Source organism: Podarcis melisellensis, assembly GCF_964234715.1.
Source record: "Podarcis melisellensis genome assembly, chromosome: 3".
Classification (NCBI taxonomy): Eukaryota; Metazoa; Chordata; class Lepidosauria; order Squamata; family Lacertidae; genus Podarcis; species Podarcis melisellensis.
Genome location: NC_138530.1, coordinates 110,250,413 through 110,260,333, shown reverse-complemented (window position 1 = coordinate 110,260,333; position 9,921 = coordinate 110,250,413).

Sequence of the window (9,921 nt, the reverse complement as noted above, 5' to 3'; positions counted from 1 at the left end):
TCCACCTCATGGCATGAAATTGTTCGCCTCCCTCTTGGATGAGCCTGGCCGGTGTTTGCACGGCGCAGCCTCCGTCGCCGAGAGGGAGCCTCGGAAGAAGGGATTCCGTTTTGGATTAATTCCTGTCAGCGAAACTTATTGCCCCGCCGTCTGGTTCTGTGAGTTTGGAGACGCTCCCTAACGTCCAAATTGGACTAAAAGCGTTAAAAATTAAATAACGTTCAAATGCATTTACTTAGTTTCCCCTTTATAAAGGGAAATGAAAACAGGGAATAGAATTTTCCTTTTAATAGAATGTAATAGTATTTGATCAGCACCTGTTAGGGCTGATTTCGTGATTTCAGGAAGCGGTGACAAGGAGGGAGTATATTAGTTTTTAAAGCTTAGGATTCAATTACCGCAACACACTGAATAATTTAAATGGCAACAGTAAATGCAAAGAGACCTGCGGAGTTTTATTGGGCTTATTGCGCGGAAAGGCGGACGCGAATCAGGAGGCCCCGCGCGCTTCCCTCTGTCCTCCGCAAAACCAAGTCCCTTTCCTTCCTTCTGGGAAAGAGGGACCAGCCTCCTCTCGAGGAGACTTCGAAACAGAAGGCGACTCCTGTCTCCTTCGGACCCTTGTCTCTTTCTAGTAAAGATTTTATTTGTCTCTCTGCGTCTGCACGCACACATATATCTGCGCGCTCTCGCTCTCTTTTTTCGTGCCACAGAATTTATTTTCCCACACCCAATTTTTCATATTTTCCCTGGTGTATTCGCGTCTAGACATGGACCCAGATATGTACATCATATATGTAACATAATAATATAAACACACGCCTTATAATATCTATAATAACATTTCATAAACGGAAGTCTGCGTTTTGGGATTGAAACGGAGGAGGATGTCTGCATTTGGACGTGGCCAAGGGGTGGAGCACCCTTTGGGTTCCCGGCCTTCTTGGGGACTGATCCACACAGCCTGCCAGGCTGAGGCTCCGATGGCTTAGTCTGTTCCACTGCCAGGCTGAGGCTCCGATGGCTTAGTCTGTTCCACTGAAATTAGAGAGCAATTTCTTCCGATTCCACACCGGCGTTACCCCAGGACACCCGCTGTCGGTGGTTCGCAGAATGAAGCGTAGCACCTGGCGCCTCGACCCTTGTTTGCTCGCAAGGAAATCTTATGTCTGTTTGTCTCTGTGTGTTTCAGTTGTAGAGAGCGGGCTCAGGGTCTTAACTCCAAACGGATCTAACCCTCTGTTCTTAAATTCAAGGGAGGGAAGAGAATAGTGGACAACTCTGATCTCCGCCAAGGAAGATCTAAACCCTGCCATCGCGCACGGGCGCATTTTTCGCGGCTCCTCAGTAAAGCCAGGTTAGGAACCTGCGCCACAATCCTAGGAGCGGGTTCGGCCCCTCCAAGGCATTTTGCTCTTAAACTTCTCTATTAAGAGATAATCCTCAAAGGAGGGAAGCGCGAGGTCTCCCCAAGGGTTGGAACTTTTACGCACGCGAGACCGGCGTTTCCTTTTATATCCTATTTAAATGGCACTAAAATAGGGGCCAGTTCAACCCACGGTGGTTTGCGCGCTAGGAACCTAGCGATTAAAAATAATAATCCTGAAAACTTTCCCAAGCGGATGGAAAATTCTTATATCCACCGTTAAGGAAATGAGAACAGAAGCCTCGCTGATCCGATCTTAGCTACCCGGCAGAGGAGAATGGAAAGTAAAAAAAGGGGACTTTATTTCCAGAGGAACAGAGGAGGAACGCATCCGTTTAGCCGCGTCTTTGACATTAGCTGCGGGACTCTGACAGCCTTTTCAGATTTGCATGGGCGTTAAATGAAAGGGCGGGCCGAAGGCAGATCAGGTGAACTGAAGCCAGGGGAGGGATCCAGACGAGGCGCTAAGTCCAAGTCTCGCTACGCCCCTTTTTCAAAAGAGCAATCTAATGGATGTTAAAGACATCCGATTGCCTATGGAGTGTTTAAGAGGAATAATTAAAAAGCCAATAGACTCGCAATCCATTCCCCCACCCCACCCCCGCGCCACTCTTTCTCAAGAAACAGGGAAATGGACAGCTAGCACAGAGGAAAGCATATACTTATAAATATATATGAATAAGTTCCTTGTGAAAATGACCTAACGTAATTTCGAGGCCGCTTGCCTGACGTGGAGAGCGCCTCTCAGTTCAGGCGCCGCTCTTTTCCAGGCGGACGTTTTTAAGAGTCTGCCCAGATGGAATGTGAAGGATATTCCTTTCACTGATAATCCGATTAAGGGAAGGGGAAGAGACCCACCGTCTCAGGCACAGCCAGCTCATTCCCCAGGCGCCTGGCTGCTCTTTCGGAGATGCTTCTACCGTCGTGGTAAACAGAACAGGACCGCGTGAAGGAGGAGGAGGTCGGCGCGAAAGAAGGAACTAAAAATGCGAAGGCGGTTACAAATCAAAGGAAAAAGATATCCCCGTCTCAGGTCTATTTTTCGCCTCGCTTTCCTATTTATACGCCCTTGCAGTTGTTGCGAATAACCTGTTGACCTCTTCACGAGTGGATCGGCTTGGGCTCTTAAGTTTCAGCCGGAGCTCCGCGTGCGCTTTCAGAAGCGCGCGTGGGGCTCCCAGGCAGGCTAAAAAGCTCCCCACGCCTCATTCACTTCCACGGCAGAGCCCTCGCCCCCTCTCGACTGGAGTGATCCAGCTCGTATATCCTTCGTCCGTATCCTTCGCGTTTCCGTTGTCATTTTCTTTCATTCATATGCATGGTCTGTGCTTGATAACTTGTAGAACAAACAGAGACAGAAGCACACGGTTTATTCCAAGGTGCGTATTAAAACACACATGCTAAGAGAACAGATAATATTTACGATTTAATGTAGACACATATGCTTTACTAAGCAATCCTATGCATATCTCCTCGGAAGTAAGGCCCGCTGATTTTCAGTGAGGTTCGCTTCCAGGAACGTGGATTGCAGTTCCAATGTATGCTGTGCGCGCGCGCGGCTATAGACAATATGTGTGTGACATAGAATTGATCATACATTATTTTAGTTTTAATGTTATTACTGCTGCTCCTAGGGGGCCAAGTCCCTTCGTCGTTGTCCCCCATAAAATATTGGAGGGGACCGCTCCCCTAAAAAGTTGATAGGCATTGCCAATCAAATGGTCCGCGCGTGCCATATCTTGTGATCGATTATGCGGGGCAGGGCTTACATGCCCCCCCCCCAAATATTTTATTCATGTTGGCACCCTTGCTGCTGCTGCTACGCACTCAGCATGCGTGGGGCGTTACAAAATAAAAGGTCTCTGCCAGGAGCAGCTTACAATCTAAAAGTGATGCGCGACGGAATGGGAGCAGTCAGAGGGCCGGAAACTTGGAAGCTGGACAGATTCCTTAGACAGGCGCAGACAGAAAGTTTTGGGCACACATCTCTTGCTAGAAACCGGCTTCGCCAGTGGCTGGCTGGGCCAGGTCCCGTGCCCCCCCCCCTTTCTCACTGCTTCTCCGGCCACCTCCGGGCAGGCCTTCCTTCGCCCGCCTTGGGGTGGGGTGGGGGGGCCGGGAAGCTGCTGCCGCCGCCGTTACCGCCGCTGCCGTCTGGGAGGCTGAGCTAATTGGATTCTCTCCGCTTGCTCTCGCGGCGTGTCTAAGCGGCCTGATCATTAGTTTGAGTTTCCTATAGAGCGGAGCTAATTGGATTTACAGGATACCAGCAAGCTGCTCTGCCAGCTTCCCGGGGAAGAAGGAGGCGCCGAGTCCCAGCTCCGGCGAGGGGCGAAAGACCCCTCGAGGAGGAGAGGCGCCCCCCGGGGCGAGCTTTTTTTGCGCAGCAGAAAGCACCCTCCTCTTTTTGGGGAGCCTCTCCGAGCCGGATCCTGACTTTTGCAAGAGAGGGGCGGGGGCGACACACACACACACACACACACACTTGCGCGCAGGCACAGCAATAAATAAAGCGACACCGGTCCTGAATCAGGGCAGTCTTTGTTAGAGGAAATTGCAGCTTGATCTGCATAATGGAAGTTCTAGGTGCCCAGGGCTATCTCTTTATTGCGTGTGTGTCTGCTGTTATCAATTTTGCGAACGATTTCACAGGGAGCCTGGCAGACTCGAGCTGGAATAATATGCAAAGATTAGCTTTGAATAATGAATGATGTGCTTTTAAACCAATTCCAAAGTGTCTCTGATAGTACAATATGAAAAGGGGTGGTAAGTAATAGTGGGTTTTAAAAGGCGCTAGTATGTTTTTATTACTATATTTAAAAAAAAAGATATCTATATTATTTTGGCAAAATGGATAATATATCACGGAGTCTTTGATAATCATATAAACAATACATTTTTCTTTGGAAGATCTCTCTCTCTCTCTCTCTCTGCTTTACCCAGTTGTGTAGGGCTTGGCTACCTTATTAAATATTAACTCTTTTTTAATATTAGCTTTTAAGTTTAATATGTTGACGTTCTGTACTTTTTACTTTAATTATATTTTATAATTAATAACTTAGGACCGGTGGTATTCTTAAACGCGACTTTATATTTGCACTCTTCCACCCCTGCCACGTCATAAAAAAGCAACAACAACAAAACTTGTGAATTAATTTCCAGGGCGGGCTTTTAAAGGGTCACATCCTGTAAATAAATGTTTTCTGTTCACGATCAGGTGAGTTTATTACCGGAGATGCCGTTTTATATCTCAATATAAATGTTCCAGAATATTTTATGGAGAGGCCCTGTAATATATCGTAGCCCATGCAGAAAACATGCATGTAAAATACCTAATTCTACAAACGGTATTCGGGTTTTTACTAGCCTACGAAAGCCAGTGAAAACGTTCAATTAATTCGTTAAATTGCAGGCGATTTATGCATCACCATGTTCATATTTCATAGTGTTATTTAATTCATTTTAGTTACTTGGTTAAAAAAACAAAACATGAGCTTGTTATAATTTATTCATTTCGGAAAATCCATGCATTTTCAGCAAGTTCTTCTGTTTGCGAAGTTTTCCACTTGGTATCCTTTCCAACAATGAGAAAGGTGAAAGTGCCGCTAATCGTTTGAAGTGTGTACAGGGGATGGGGGGAAAAGAAATAAAGATTATTCTAATAAATGTAAGAAAATTCAGTTTAAGTTTTTTAGGATGAGTGGTGGTGGTGTTTTTTAAGCATCAGGAATGAAAGGGGTGTGTGAGCACTGAAAAGGCGGCCCTCGCCCTTTTGAGATGATGCTGCTGCCAGGAGTGCGGCTACCTTACGCATTGGAGACTCAGGCCGAAAGAAATACTGTTAAATATCCCATTGATTCACTGTTTGCAGCACTTTGGCGACGCCCAGCAGGAGTTCAGGGAATTGGTCCTCGTACAGGATTCCTTCAAGGGATGTGCTGGATCATCCGGATCATGCCCGCACACCCACCCCGGCCCGCCCCTACTGACCGATTTCAACCCCTGAAGATGAGAAGGATCTGAATACAGTACAGGGCAGAATACTTTGGCATCAACACCCAGCGCCTTGTAGGCCAGGCAAGGGCGCGGAGACAGCAAGGCCGAGGCTCGCTCTCTCTCTCTCTCTCTCTCTCTCTCTCTCTCTCTCTCTCTCTCTCTCTCTCTCTCTCTCTGTGTGTGTGTGTGTGTGCGTGCGTGTGTGAGAGAGAGAGAGAGAGAGAGAGAGATTCGTCGTAGCCAACCCACAGGAGGAGAAAGAGGAAAGAGAAAGCTGAGATGCAGGTGGAGCGGAAAGGTCCCAGTCGCTTGGCGACGTTTCCTTCTGGCTAGCGGGCTTCTCCACGGCCTCCGGCTCCATCGCCACTTCCTTGGCTTCGGCGGAATTTGGCTTGTCTGGGGGATGAGTTGCTGGAGGAGCAGCCGCAGGAGAGAAGAAGAGCCGGGCGACAAATCTCCCCTGCCCAACCGAGCTGTGCGTAAAAGCGAACGAAGGAGGCTGCTCCGCGTTTTGACGCTTACTTGGTCGAAGCGACTAGAATTCCCCGACTCTGGGTCCCACTCTGTGCTATACACGTAAAGCAGTATCATACCACTTTAAATGGCCATGCCTGCCTCCCCCTCCCGCCCCAGAGAATCCTGGGAAGTGTAGTTTAATAAGGGTTGTTATGGGACCCACCTATTCCCCTCACAGAACTACAGTTCCCAGAGTGCCCTCGAAAAGGCGTGGGTGGTTGTTACACAGCTCTGTAAATTGTTGGGGGTCTCATCAGTTCCCAGGTCCCTTAAACAAACTACATCTCCAAGGATTCTCTGGGGAGGAGGGGAGCCATGACTGCTTAAAGTTAAAGGTAAAGGGACCCCTGACCATTAGGTCCAGTCGTGACCGACTGTGGGGTTGTGGCGCTCATCTCGCTTTACTGGCTGAGGGAGCCGGCGTACAGCTTCCGGGTCATGTGGCCAGCATGACTAAGCCGCTTCTGGCGAACCAGAGCAGCGCATCGAAATGCCGTTTACCTTCCTGCCGGAGTGGTCCCTATTTATCTACTTGCACTTTGACGTGCTTTCGAACTGCTAAGTTGGCAGGAGCTGGGACCGAGCAATGGGAGCTCACCCCGTCATGGGGATTTGAACCGCCGACCTTCTGATCAGCAAGTCCTAGGCTCTGTGCTTTAACCCACAGTATAAGTCACCTGGGAATGCATCAAAGAGGTGTTTAAACACACACATTCCTGCCGCTCTTTCCAATGCCACCTCCTTCTTCCCTCCAATCAATCTGGGAATTCTTAATATTTTGAAATAGGCAACCCAGTAACTTGCCTGGTCACATTTCCATCTACCAGGCTTCTTAACAGCACAGTCTGGGTTAGGCTATCAATTCTGAGGGTCTGGATTTGCTCCTGGGGGAAGGAAACAGAAGCAGGCAATGAGGGAGGGCAGAGGGAACCCTATCCACTGTATTCACTGTTGTTGTTTCCGGGAAAGTGCATGTCTAGGTGTGCAACCTAAAAACAAACAAATATTGAGGCCTGCAGAATCTCCCCACTTCCACCAAAGACACAGGGTAGAAATGGCTTCATTCGACATTTCATGCCATCGTATGGAACTAAATTTAAAAATAAGCACCACCACCAAAGACATGAGTGCCTGGCATGCTCTGGTCCATGGGGTCACGAAGAGTTGGACACGACTAAATGACTAAACAACAACAACCACCACATCCTACATAAATGTCACAAGACAACGTGGACTGAATTGCCAAGGCCTCTCCCCTGGGAGAGAGCAGCGAGGGGAAGGATAAAGTATACATTGCCAGGAGCTTTATGACTCCCACAGCTTTGGAGAGAAGTCTAGCAGGATGTCAAGTAGAACAAACAAGGGCCACAGCAAATCAACAACAAAGGTATGGTTTGGACAATTACCTGTGCAGTAGCAACCTTGTATAGGTTGTGAACAGGCCCAACCCTTTACTCTCTCCATCACACAATGTGCTATATGATGCAGCCATCTCTTCTTTTGTGGAGCAAAAATGGTACCAGTGGAGAGTCTGTGTAATTGGGAACCCAGGTAATATAGAGCGGTCCAAGTGTCCCTATTTTCCAGATTTATTTATTTTCCAGACCGTCCCAGATTTAGAGAAGCCGTCCTAGTTTTGGATTTGATCCTAGAATGTCCTCCTTTTCCTTAGGACATCCCTATTTTCATTGGAGAAATGTTGGAGGGTATGAAGTTATGTGACCCTTGAGCCAAGGAGATAAGTAACTATATAACATTTAAAAGACATCTTAAGGCAACCCTATACAGGGAAGTTTTTTAAATGTTTAATTATGTATACATAATGTTGGAAGCCACCCAGAGTGACTGAGGCAAAAATAATAAAATTGTTCTTCTTGTTGTTATGGAATACGACGTCCCTATTTTCATTGGAGAAATGTTGGAGGGTATGGAAGGAGAGTGAGATACATTCTCCCTCTGCCTCACAAAGGACCAGAATTCTTTTGCCTCATGGAATTCTTATACTGTTACGTCTGGAGTCTACAGGTAAACTAGCTGTTATAAAGCATGGCGTTTTTCTTCTCTCAGGCAATGTTCCTGCCCTCTCTCCCTGTTTTGCCTCTTTTGATGTCATTGCCTCAGCTGATCTGATGTCACAGAGGGGGCTCTGAAGTCACAAAGGGGCTGGACCAGGTAACCAGAACTGACCAGGCAAAGGACAAAGATTATGCCTGTCTCCTTCCCCTCCTGCTCATCTCATGTACTGATAGTTAAATCTTGGTTCAGCTCTGGTGATGAGACAGGACCCTCAGCTTTCACTTGAGAGAAGCCGGCTAGTTTAAGGGACGGAGGGCAGGCTATTTAGTGTTCAAAGCGATGTTCTGCACCTGACACTTGACATGGATGCCTCACTCTGTTAAAACTGTGTTCATGGAAGACAATCTTACATGGCTGCGAGTGATCACCAAAGAAGACGACTCGAATGGTGCAGGTAAGAGAGGGACTGGAAAGAGAGATGTCAGGATATATGATCAAGAGCTGGTACACTACCCCACCCCAAAGTTTGCATGTACCATAGGTTAGTCCTATGTCTTTTGCAGTGGAGTCATTTGTAGCCTCTTAATGGGAAACAGACAGATGACACTGGGCCAACAAACAGAAGAGCTGGACCATCTATTCCAGGGTCCTGTTCTTACAGTGGCCAAACAGATGTTAGTAGGGTACCCACAAGCTAGATCTGAACACTAGAGCATATTAATGCAGCATTTTAATACTAATGTCATCTTCTGGAGGTTTGCCAGGAAAATTCATTTATAGTTTCAATTTTCTCTTTAATCTGGATTTGATGTTAATTATTCACTCTGTGCTAATTAATACTAATGAATGTTTCATACAATGTTGTAAGCTGCCCTGAGCCTCTGGGAGAAGGCAATATACACATTCCTATATACATTACTTGCCCTTTTGGAGGTCTTTCAGCACAATTATAACGGAAGGGGAACAGTAATAAAACAACAACCAAAAACAATTATTTATCAGTGTCTTAGGACAGAAGAGCAGGACTGTGCATGGAACCAACAATCCAATTTGTGGCCCCGTTTTGTAAATTCAGGTCAGACCTGATTTGGCCCAGACCAATCCATACCAAATCCAAATTCTAATCTGTATGGCAATCCAGAAAATGCAGACCAAATGAATAATAATAATAATTTATTATTTATACCCCACCCATCTGGCTGGGTTTCCCCAGCCACTCTGGGCAGCTCCCAACAGAATATTAAAAACACGATAAAACATCAAACATTAAAACTTCCCTAAACAGGGCTTCCTTCAGATGTCTTCTAAGTCAGATAGTTGTTTATTTCCTTGACACCTGAAGGGAGGGCGTTCCACAGGGCAGGTGCCACTACTGAGAAGGCCCTCTGCCTGGTTCTCTGTAACCTTACTTCTTGCAGGGAGGGAACCGCCAGAAGGCCCTCAGCGCTGGACCTCAGTGTCCGGGCTGAATGATGGGGATGGAGATGCTCCTTCAGGTATACTGGGCCAAGGCCATTTAGGGCTTTAAAGGTCAGCAGCAACACTTTGAACTGTGCTCAGAAATGTACTAGGAGCCATTGTAGGTCTTTCAGGACCAGTGTTATGTGGTCTTGGCGGCCGCTCCCAGTCACCAGTCTAGCTGCTGCATTCTGGATTAGTTGCAGTTGCCGGGTCACCTTCAAAGGTAGCCCCATGCAAGAGCGCATCGCAGTAGTCCAAGCAGGAGATGACTAGAGCATGCACCACTCTGGTGGGACAGTCTGTGAGCAGGTAGGGTGTCAGCCTGTGTACCAGGTGGAGCTGGTAAACAGCTGCACTGGACACAGAATTATCCTGCACCTCCATGGACAGCTGCGAGTCCAAATGACGCCCAGGCTGTGCACCTGCTCCTTCAGGGGCACATTTGCCCCATTCAGGACCTATGAAAGCAACAGGGAAGTGGTTTCCCACACTGCTGGGGTGTCAGC